The sequence below is a fragment of the Canis aureus genome, chromosome 11 (genome assembly GCF_053574225.1).
Source record: "Canis aureus isolate CA01 chromosome 11, VMU_Caureus_v.1.0, whole genome shotgun sequence".
Taxonomy (NCBI): domain Eukaryota; kingdom Metazoa; phylum Chordata; class Mammalia; order Carnivora; family Canidae; genus Canis; species Canis aureus.
The window spans coordinates 34,080,136-34,092,271 of NC_135621.1; the positions used below are offsets into that span (position 1 = coordinate 34,080,136).

The window sequence follows — 12,136 nt, forward strand, 5'->3', positions numbered from 1 at the left end:
CTAGCGATTCGGCCTTCGACTCTGCACTGTTGACAGCAGCTCCGCAGCCTTGTCTTCCTGCTCTGATTGGGCCCCTGTCACCATCACACACCTAGGGGAGGAGGCTTGGGGGCTGGGTCCCATGGAAGACGGCTTCCCAACACCTCGAGTGTGCACATACCCTGCGCAGGGATGGTGAAACAAAGGCCTCATGGGGAGAATCAGTGCAGAACAGGCCATTTGGTACCGACAGGACAAGTCCTTTGAGTGTGAAAGTCAGCCCCACTAATGGGTGATTATAGAATTCCCCGAAATGGGCAAGGGCCAAGGGCCAAAGGGTGCTGGGTGAGAAGAAGACTTCCTTCCTTCCTTCCTTCCTTCCTTCCTTCCTTCCTTCCTTCCTTCCTTCCTTCCTTCCTTTCTTTCAAGATGTTATTTATTTATTTGACAGAGAGAGAGAGAGAACGTGCATGAGGAGGGGCTGAGAGAGGGAGAGGGAGAAGCAGACTCTGTGCTGAGCAGGGAGCCTGATGTGGGGCTACATCCCAGGACCCCAGGATCATGATCCAAGGCAAAGGCAGACACTTAACTGACTGAACATCCCAGGTGCCCCTAAGAAGGGGACTTCTACTCACAGTGCCAACAGGTCCTTGTGACTGACCTCGGAACTTTCTTTGGCTTTCCTGTTACACGTTCTGAAGCAGGTGATGTAGGGGGCTAGAGAGCTTGGAGGGTTGAGGCACAAGCAAGTAAAGGCAGAGCAAATATGGTATGTGAGTAGCAATAGTGTCCTCCCTGTGCTCTCACCCTGCCTTCACCTCCCCTGCCCTCCTGGGGAGGAAGGTTCCCCCTCCACTTGCCCTCCTTTCCTCCCCTGGGGAGGAGGCCCCACCACTTGCCTCTGCCTCTAACTCTGCCCCCCTGCACCTTCCTACCCGCATCTAAGCATCCGACGCACTTCCGTCCCCGCAGCTTGAACAGGACAGGAGCAGAAACAATGGAGAGCAAGAATTCCCAGCTCTCCCGGAGTTTCTGTCTACATACTTGGCCTAGCTCTCCATTTTGGTGGTGGTGGTGGTGGTGGTGGTGGTGGTGGTGCGCCAGAATTATCCAGGGAACTGGTTAAAACCCACATTCCTGCGTTCCTGCCCACTTGCTGGGTATATGGGTTTCCTTGGGGCTGCTGTTGCAAAATACCCCAAACTCGGTGGCTTAAGTGACAGAAATATATTCTCCCCGAGGGCTGGAGGCCAGGAGTCCCAAGATTGAGGGGGCAGCAGGATGGTGCACCCTCCAGAGGATCTAGGGGCCTCATCGCTTGCCTCTTCCAGCTTTCTGGGGTTGTGGGTGTTCCGTGGCAGGGGCTCCATCTCTCTGTCTCTGCCTCTGTTTTTACATCACCTTGTCCTCTGAGGCGTGTGTCAAATCTTTCTCTCTCCTCGAAGGACATGTATGATTGGACTTTGGGCCCACCCAGATAATCCAGGATTATCTCACCACTTTAGGACCCTTACCTAAAAATCACATCTGCCAAGACCCTTTTCCTTTGCAAAACAGAGACTGCAGAGATGGGATCTTTGGGCACCATTGCAAGACAACCACACTGGGCATCGGCTCCTCATTCATTCTCTGCAGCGTTTCTGATGCCCACTGAAGCTGAGCCCCTCGACATCAGGAGAATGCCAGCTCCCAGCTGCAGGATGCTTGGCAGCCCTGAGGTCCTTCCTTGCTTGCCACGCGGGGATTGACGGACGAGCCCATACCTCTCCTCTCTGGGCTGTGAGCTGCACAACAGCCAGGCTGGGCTTAGGGGCACAGAGCCTCTGCGGTGGGAACCTGATCCCAAGTGGGTAGAAGATGATGGGGCTCAGGATATAAATGGCCCTGGGAGGGAAGCCGGGGCTTCAGAAGTGGGTAAGCCACAGGCTCTGTTTGAGGCTGGTGCAGAACCTTCCTAGCAGCCTTGGCACAAAAGATAAACATTTGGGAGGTGGCGGGGGCTGCACAGACTTGTATCCTGAGAGCAATGGCTCCAGAAGCCTAAAAGGGCAGGGTGCGCAGGCTGGTGCAGGCTGAGAGGCAAAGGCCAGGGATGGGCCTGCAGGGGTCATCTGGGCCTGCCCCTGCTTCCAAAAGAATTATCATAAAAGTCTGCAAAAGGCAGCACACAGCCTTACAAAGGAAACCCACGGCTGGTGTGGTGCTGGTGGGGTGGAAAGCACATGCACTCTAATGATCCTACATTTGAGCCCATGACTTGCTAGCTGTGGGGCTTGGGCAAGTTACTTAACTTCTCTGTGCCTCAGGTTCCTCATATGTAAAATGGGAGCAATAGCGAGGCCACCCTATGGGATTGTTGTGAAGATTAAGAGAATCTCTGTAAGGTGCTTAGCACATAGTAAATGCTCAACAAAGCCAGCTGCTATTGAGCATTTGTCTTTCATTGTCTCGCTTGACGATGACAAGAACCATAAAGTAAGTACTATTACTATCTTCATTCTACAGGGAGTGAAACAGAGGCACAGAGAGGTTATACAAATTGTCTAAGGGCACACAGTTATAAGGAACAGCACTGGGATATACATGTAGGCAGTTAGATCCACGGCCAGGGCTAGTGGCCATGTGTTCTAGCATTTCCAGGCAGAAGATAGAGCACATGCAAAGATCCAGAGGCAGGACTGCAGTCGAAAAACACAAAATCAGAAAAGTATTAGAAAAGAAATGTCAAGAATGAATGGATTGATGAGGTGCCTGGGTGATATTGTGAGTTAAGCATCTGACTCTCCATCCAGTTGTGATCTCAGGGTTGCAGGATTGGACTCCATGCTCAGCAGGAGTCTGTTTGAGATTCTAGCTGCTCCCCTTTTCCCTCTGCCCCCCCCCCTTCAGGAGAGAAAGCATGCACTTTCTCTCTTTCTAAATAAATAAATTTTTTTTTAAAAAAAGAACGGATTGACAAAAATACCTCTGAAAATGCAAAACAAAGGGTTCACTGTTTACTGTTTAGAAAGTTAATGAAGGATATTTTTATCCTCTAGTAAGACTGCTGGGTGTCCCTCATTTTGTGTTTTCCTCTTCTTCCTTAATCATAAAACCCCCAATCGTTAGCTGGGCTCACGACCACCTAGCACACATTTTCCAGCCTCCCTTGCAGCTAGGAGACCGGTTCTTTTTTTTTTTTTTTTTTTAATTTTTATTTATTTATTTATGATAGTCACAGAGAGAGAGAGAGAGAGAGAGAGAGAGGCAGAAACATAGGCAGAGGGAGAAGCAGGCTCCATGCATCTCGGGATTCCCGACGTGGGATTCGATCCCGGGTCTCCAGGATCGCGCCCTGGGCCAAAGGCAGGCGCCAAACCGCTGCACCACCCAGGGATCCCTAGGAGACCGGTTCTTAACAGTGATATGAGGAGAAGTTTCTTGTGAGACTTCTAGGAAGGCCCCTAAAAGAAGGAAGGCCAATTTTGTCTGGTCTTCTTCCATTCTGCTGGCAAAACCGTGGACATGCTGGCTGGTGTTAGAGCAGTCAAACTGGACAAGGAGGTGGAAGCCATGTGTTGATGATGACAAAGCAGAAACTGTAGAAGAAGGACTTGGATTTCTGACAACTGCTTCAGTGGCCTTACCTCTCTTGGATCCTCACTTCCAGACTTGTTTATGTGAGAAATAAACTTCTATCTTGTTTAAACACCTGCTATTTGGGTTTTCTTTTTTTTAATCCCTCACAGCCAAATCTAATTCTAACTGACACTAATATCACTTCCCTATAACGTTTAAGTTAAATCTGTATTTTTCCATTATTGTGTCACCATGGATTTGAGTTTCTACCTACCAAAAAGAGGCAAAAACCCTTCCTTTTAATAGTTACCCTCTAAAGACTGTGGACTTGGAAACTTGAGACTGTATTTTTGTTCCTTGAAGCTACATGTATTTAAATATTTGTTACAATGAATTGTTCATTTTGAGGTGTAAACCATGCCAGAGGAGGTTGAGTTGGCTTATCAACTCTGAGAAAATATGTTGACAATGGCTTTGAGCTCCTCATAATTAACCTAACCAATAAAAATAACAACGCCGATGCTCTTGAGGTCAGAAACATACCTGAAAGTCTTCATCCTTGCAGTTCTCTTGCAAGGAAATGTTGTATCTTTAAAATTAACGCATCATTTTTATTTTATTTTAGCTATTTTCTCCCAGCTTTATCGAGATGTTACCGACATATGACACTGTGAAATGTGAGGTGTACAGCATGACGATCTGATGCACTTATATACTGCAGAATGATTACCAGGGTAGGGTTAGTTCACACATCCATCACCTCACAGAAAATTACTATTTCTTTTTTGTGGTGAGAACATTTAGGATCCACTCTCATCAACTTTCAAGTATATAAGACGGTACAGTTAACTATAGTCACTGTGTCATAGATTATTGGAACCTCAGAACTTACTCACCTAGCTGACATTTGCACCCTTTGACTAACTAGCCTCTCCTCATTTCCCCCAGCCCCTCACGACCCCCTCGTTCGACTCTCTGTTTCCATCAGTTCAGCTTTTTTAGATTCTACATATATGTGAGAGTGCACAGTATTTATCTTTCTCTCTCTGATGTATTTCATTTAGTCCTAATGCCCTCAAGGTCCAACCATGTGGTAAATGTCAGGATTTTCTTTATTTTTCTCAGGCCTGAATAATATCCCATTAACAGATCTATTTTATTTTACTTTATTTTTAAATTTATTTTCTAAAATTTTATTGATTTATTCATGAGAGACACACAGAGGCAGAGACACAGGCAGAGGGAGATGTGGGAGCAAAGCCAGATGTGGGACTTGATCCCAGGACCCTGGGATCACGCCCTGAGCCGAAGGCCACGGAGCCACCTAGGTGCCCCAACAGATCAATTTTAAAACACCATCTCTTTCTTCCCTAAAAAACAAGAGGATAAAAAGGTGAGACTGTGCATGGTCTAAGAGTTTCCTCCATGATGTCCTCAATGTCTATGCCACTGGACTGTGGCTTTGAGAAAATGATATTCTTGTTCTCTGGTAATAAACCCTTTGAACTCACATTACCCTGTATTTGGCAGATGACAAGCCAGATTAAATTCATACTCCAGCCCTAATCAATCTGAACCCTATGGAAACACAGACCTAAGACAGCCAATTCCCCAGGTCTCCTGGGCCACCAGAGACTGAGTCAGAAGCATGCTTTGGAAGAGGCTGCTACTGACCAGCTATGTGACTTGTCTATCTTTGAGGCTCCGTCGGCCTCAAGTGTGCTCACCAGTAGCCTTAAGAGACCAAAGAACCTTTTCTTCTAGCTTAGAATAATTGCATGATATATATATTTTTAAAGTAGGCTCTGTGTCCAGCACGGAGCCCAATGTGGGGCCTGAAGTCACGACCCTGAGATCAAGACCTGAGCTGAGATCAAGAGTCAGATGCTTAACTGACTGAACCACCCAGGTGCCCCAGTAGCATAATATTTTGAAATAAATACATAAATAACAAAAATACTCACATCAGGAAGTTGTGAGGGGGCGAGGGGTGGGGGGTGGGCGGAAGCCATGAAGGCAGCTTCCAGCAGACCTTTCTACTATGACACAAATGTCCTAGATCTGTGCTGTCCAATACAATAGCACGAATCATACATGGCTACTGAACACTTAGAATGGAGTTGGTGTTACTAAGCAGCTAAAATACTAATTATATTCAATTTTAATTAACTTCACCTTATTATTTATTTTTAAAGATTGATTTATTCATGAGAGACACAGAGAGGCAGAGACACAGGAAGAGGAAGAAGCAGGCTCCCTGTGGGGAGCCCGATGGAGGACTCGATCCCAGGACCCCAGGATCACGACCCGAGCCAAAGGCAGATGCTCAACCATGGAGCCACCCAGGTATCCATAACTTTATTTTTTTTAAAGATTTTATTTTACAGACAGATTGTGAGAGAAAGCATGAGTAGAGGGAGGGCAGAGGAAGAAGCAGACTCCCTGCTGAGCGAGGAGTAGGATCCCAGGACCTTGAGCTTCAGGCGGATGCTTGACCAACTAAGTCACCCAGGCAGCCCTAATTCAACTTTAAATAGGCATTCGTGGTTAGCAGCTGCCCTACTTGGGTACTGCCGTTCTAAGGGATGTCCTTCAGGTCAGTGTAATTTCAGAAGGAATCCTGGTCGAATGGGGTAGTGGAAAGAGGGCTACCAAGTAGGTATTAGGCAACCTAAGTTTTGATCCAGTTTTTCTATATGATCTACATCATCATCATCATCAGGATTTTATAGCATCTGCCATTTCTTGAGTGCTTACAACATTCCAGGCTCTGCACAAAAAGCTTAAATGTGTATTATTTTATTTAATTATAAAAACAAGGTAATTTGGAAGGAAATTATTACTATCATCCCTATTTACAAATGAGCAAACAGAGGTTTAGCAACTTCAGAAACTAAGTAATTCATATAGCATATAGAATCTTGAAGCTATTGGACCAGAGTTGGGATTTGATTTTAAGTGGTCTTGAACCCGAAGTCTACGGGCTTAGTCATTATACGAGTTCTCTGAAAAACAGTGCGGCATTGACTAAGTCATTGAACATTGAGAAGCTACAGTTCTTCATCTGGGAAGTGAGGAAGCTAGGCCAAATGAACGCTAAGATCTGCTCAAGTAGGCAAAGGTCATGTTTTTCATACTTGCCCTCCAGGGCGGGCTGGAGGGGCACTTTATATAACGAATGCCATTGTTTACAGATGTGGCCATGTGACTTCAAAAGACCCTGACCTGAGCGTAGTCAATAATTTCCCTAGAGGTTAGTAACTCTAGACCATGTTATAGATTGTTTTATTTTTTTAAAGATTTTACTTATTTATTTATTTGGGAGCTAGAGCTCGCAAGCGAGTGCACATGCACTTACCAGCATGCAAGCACCACAGAAAAGGGAGGGGTGGAGGAGGAGGGATTCCCCTTGACTTGAGGCTCATCTGACAACCCTGAGACCACGACCTGAGACGAAACCAAGCTTTGGACGCTTAACCAACTGAGCCACCCAGATGCCCCTAGATTGTTTTTAAAAACTCCCCAGGGGACTCAGATCACCAGAAAGATCTAAGAGGATTAGCCCTGGTTAGAACTTGCTAAAAGTCAAAAATGATTCTTCTGTGAATAGTTTCTTTCTTTCTTTCTTTCTTTCTTTCTTTCTTTCTTTTTTTTTGGTAAAGATTATGTTCTGTGTGTGTTTAAATTAGATGATGAGAGCTATATAACGTATGTTTCCTTTTTTTTGCCTTAGAGGGCAGGAAACTCAAAGCTAAATTTTGCATTCAATTGCAGTGATAAACCTTAGGAGAGTTTTTTTCTGGTACTTTTTCTGGTCTTCTTTACTGTTAATGATATATTGTGTGTATTGCTATCCTTGTTTTGTGGTTCTGTTATGTTGAACTCATACTGTGAATCTAGCTGAAATCCTTTTCAGAGTTAGATCCGTTATAAGTGATTACCAGATAAGCATCATCGTCTCAGAGTATACCAAAGCCCCAAGAATAACTGGAAAAATAAAGTAAAAGAGTGTTACCATGTAGAATGGGGGGGGGGGTCCTTTGAGAAGGTAGGAGATGGAAATGGGATAGAATTTCCCAGTAAGAAGAGAATAGAAAAAGAACATGGGGAAAGGAAGGAAAGAAAAAAGAACTTCCCAGAGAGCCTTAAAAATCAAGGAAGAGACTAAAAAAAAAAAAGGTAAAAAAAAAAAGGAGGCAGTTTTGATGCCCACTCAAAACAACGTTGTGGCCAGTTAGCAGATTTATGGGATCTCACATGCGTGAGAAGAAAACACGTGTGCAACTTAACTTCCCTAACTAAACATTACCAATTTTACATTTTGCTAGACCTGGAAATGAGAGATGTCAGAAACCAGAGAGGGAGCTTTTGATTTTAATAAAAGGAAATGCCAAAGGGCTATTTTGTAGGCTGGACTCTGGTACTTCCCAGGAAAGGACTTCTTGAACAGGGCAGTGCTGCAGCGTGAGACTCCATCTGCACATGTAGAATGTTCAGGGCTGCTCATCTGGCAGGTGGCAAGAGGATTGGGTGTGTCTGCACCCCTCCTACCACAACCTGTCCAATGCGCTAAGGAGAGGTCCTGAATGAAGCTCCTCTCTTCACATCAGCAGGTGAAGGAGTTGAGTTCTAGGACCACCTCCAGGGCAAGCAGAGAAATCCCACCCAGAGGGACTAAAGCAAACCTCATCTGGGGATGAACCTGGGTGGGGGAAGGGAGACCCAGTCCGATCAGTAGCAGCACTTCTCGGACATGGAGGGGATGCGGGCTGGCAAGCAGGTAAGGATGTCTGGATTTGGCTGGGGTGTGGGCGTGGCTCTGAATGGAAGCTGGTTGCACGGTGAATGATGAGGCAAAGATGCCACGTAACCCTTAGATCCCTCTCCTGCCTAAACGGCGAGGATAATGCCCACTGGTCCTTCCTCGCAGGGCCACAGGTGTACTACAGGTGACACAGGTGTGAGAGTGCAATTGTGGGGAAGATATACGTTCATTTTTATGTGCATCAAATTACCTAATGCATATAGTCTAAGTTGTTACTGATTTAAACAGCAGGGTAAGAAAAACACAACTGGGAAGGGAAGTCCACTAACTCCTCGCTTTGTCAGTGTCCTATTCCCTTTTAAGGCCCCCCCGCCCAGACTGCAGCAATACCACAGACTGCCTGAAGGGGGAGCCCCTGCACCCACGCTCTGTGCCCAGGCTCCGTTCCTGTGGTTTTTCTTACACCTGTTCTCATTCTGCTTCCAGCTTTTCAGTCTTGCTGTATTCCTCTCTGCTCACCACTGGGTTGTGTCCAAGCTGAAGTTTTGCTTTCCTTTTCCTCAAATCTGATTATACACACTGGTTTCACGCCTTCCACCTAAGTGTATCCCCCTCCTGTATCTTCCCGGGATACAGCCTTCTTTCTCAGACATGGACTCTGTGGGGGTGGCTCCTGCATTGGGCTTGCCTGAGTGCTACCAGCAGGAACCAGGCCCATGCAATGAACGAAATGTAAGTCACTTTCTTCTTCTGAAAAAGCCACCCTGCAAGCCAAAGCCAAGGACACGTTATCACACTGCTTGGATGTTGACTCCACTGTCTAAATCACTAGAATGGGGAGCCCTGGAAATTATTAACCGTGCTTCTTTACTTTAGGCTTCCCTCTATGATACCAAGGACAGGGATTTTCATAGTAGTAGGTGCTAAGTATTTGCCAAGTTAAATTGATAGTTACTTCTAAGAGTACAGGCTCTGGAGTCAGACAGCCTTGGGTTTTTATCCTGGTGCTGCCAGTTAACTAGGTCAGGGCCCAAATCCAAGCAAGTCATATGAACCCCAGGTTTCCATCTGGAAATGGGGTACTTTGTGCCCTGCAGACTTGCCTGGCACACAGAAAGTGCTCAGTAAATTATAGCTGTTTTTAAACAGTGAAATGTTGCATCTGAATTAGGAGTTGGATTGATTCTAGAAGCCCCAAGAAGCAAAAGGAGTAGTGGTGGCAGCTCCTGGGAGCAGATTTCAGCTGCACAGAAGTAAGACCTCAGAGGAGTCTCAGTAATCTGAAGATGGAATGGGAAGGAAGCCTCTAGGACTGGGGCCTTAGTTGGACCATCCCATGGGGAGAGCTTCAGGAAGGAGATCCAAACATCCAATGGGTGGTTGGACTAGAGACTCTCAGTCCCTCCACACCCTATGAGTCCCACACTCCAAATTTAGCTGATTGACCACTTACATACAGACTCCTAGAACTGGACTACTGCATTCTTTTCTTTTTCTTTTTTTTTTTTTTTTGCATTATTTTCATAATAATTTCTTCATTCTAGTTGTTCTCTCCAATATTTTCACATTGCTGCCAAGATGCATGTGCTAACATGCAAATCTGATCATCTGATAAAAGTATAAATTCTTTGGCCTGGCCTCAATCCACATGTTTTCATTGTCTTGTTCTCAGGCATTGTCCATGCCTGTCCAGTGCCAGTGTGTTCTGGCCACACCAAATGACCAGTCTTTTCTGGAACCCCCATGTTTGCTCTCATCTCTCTGCCTTTGCTCTACTCTTGTTTCCTCCCTCTTTCAATCCTCTCCATCCAGCTAAGTCCTAAGAGAGTGATCAAATGTCACCTCCTCTGGGAATTAATCCCTAAGAGCCACCCCCCCATACAATATAGCTAGCTGCTTGTTCCCCTCTACCTTTATATAGCACTTTGTACATGATTGCATAATACCACTTGTAACATATTATTGTTATAATTTATGCCTTTATAACCATCCCAACCTCATTGTAGAGGCATGAACTATTCACCTTTGCATCCCCCAAACTTGCACATAGTAGTGCTTGCCACTACTCAAGATGACATTTTATATTAGTGACCTTGCTTGTTTGCTCTCCTTCATGAGACCATCAGCTTCATGAGAACATGGACCTATCCTGTGCTTTGCTGTATCCCCAGCACTTAGTATAGTGCCTGGTTCACAGGCTCTTAATATTCTTTGAATGAATGAACAAATGTTTTTTTGCTTAGCTTAAATTCCGGTGGGTTTCCCAGTTCATTGTGGGTGATGGTTCACTGGAATGTTTGCATAAGAACCAAGTAAAATTATAAAACTAGCTAACTGTGGTTTATTTTCAGTTGTGTTAAGGGTAGGAATTCACATAATTAAGATTCAGTGAGAACCAGGCTTGGGTAAAAACTATGTTAAAAGTCTGGTCCAGAAGCCTGGCCAAGGGCCCAGAATAAATCCTAGTGACCTCGAACACTTCAGATCTAAGAAAGTCAGAAATGCAACATAAACGATGGGCAGGCATTAGGACTATAGTCCTCTTGGGTTTAGGTGTTCCCTGTACCCCATCTGCCACCACAGTGAAACTAGAGCATGTCGGGGTTGGGTGCTGGCAAGAGTGTCGCTGTCCACAAGGCTTTTGCAACAATCTACAAGGCTGTGCCAGTTCCAGAACAGGTGAACTCATGCACTAACAGGTTTTAAAGTTGTTTAGTGGGATTATTCATCGAGCTTTTCCAATCGTAGGTAACAAGGACGGACTTGGGATATTCCATGGTCCAGAAACTGTATGCTGTCCACAGTAACAGGAGACCAATTCTGTTCAGTTCAGCGAAACCCAATTCAGTTCAGTTCCATTCAACTAAACTCAAATAATTCGATGTAACAATCATTTACTGGGTATCTCATCACACATAGAATAGAAACCAAACTACTTCGCATGCCCAGAAGGCCCTGTAAGATTTGGCTGCCGACTCTGGACTTCATCTCCTACACTCTCTCGGCCCACTCATTCCGTTTCAGTCTTACTGGACTCTAGTGCCTGTATCTTGCTTGTGCCAAGAATGTTCCTGTCCCAGGGCCTTTGCACTTACTGTTCTCTCTGCCTGGCAAGATCTGTGCTCAGATATTGACATGGCTACTGCTTCCCTTCCTTTAGGTCTCTGCTCAAATTCAGCCTCTTTAGAGAAACCTTCCTGGACCTAAAACAGCAACTTACATCACTCATACATAACTTGAATACCCAGTTTTATTTCTCGTTATACCATTTACCTATGACTGATACTTTATTATTTATGCATTTGTTCCTCGCCAGGCATATATGGTGTATGTTCTATAGTTGTTGAATGGATGAGTGAGTAAGCAAGTGCCTGCTATGTACCAAACTCATACACTTGGTGATACTGGAAATGGTCCCAGTCCTCAACAGACCCTTGGTCTAATGTGCAAAACAGGAGAAAAGAAGCTATTTAAAAAGCCTTATGCATAAAATCTTATGGGAGAGTAAGTCAGAACCCCTGCAGTGAGAGGGGGTGGGTGTGTGATGGGAAATGCCACCCCAAGCCTGGGAGTGGGGAGAGAAGAGCTTGGAAGAAGAATCCTGGCAGAGGAAGTTAGTTGAGCTGATGCAGAGACTTTTCTAGAGCAAATCTCTTTTAAGCAAGTTCAGGAGATTCTGTGGACCGAAGCAGCTGAAGGGATAGGGGACAGGAGGAGGGAGACCTTGTGGCGGGTGAATGTGACAGATACTAAATGCGCCAACAGGGAGGCATTTAAGGAGCAGGTGATTGCTTAGTCTGTGCCCTGTTCGTTGACCATCATCTTGGAACAGGG

At 45.4% G+C, this 12,136-nt stretch overlaps 1 protein-coding gene and 1 long non-coding RNA gene across 7 annotated transcripts in view; one reads left to right on the forward strand and one right to left on the reverse strand.

The window, feature by feature from the left end:
• ABTB3 (ankyrin repeat and BTB domain containing 3) overlaps positions 1-12,136 on the reverse strand; it is a 310,072-nt gene that overhangs the window by 85,939 nt on the left and 211,997 nt on the right. The window lies entirely within an intron of this gene.
• LOC144323838 (uncharacterized) overlaps positions 1-12,136 on the forward strand; it is a 44,369-nt gene that overhangs the window by 14,625 nt on the left and 17,608 nt on the right. For both annotated transcript variants that reach the window (XR_013389180.1, XR_013389179.1), the window contains exon 2: positions 5,733-5,883. This is a non-coding gene — a long non-coding RNA (uncharacterized LOC144323838). The remainder of the gene's footprint in view (positions 1-5,732; positions 5,884-12,136) is intronic.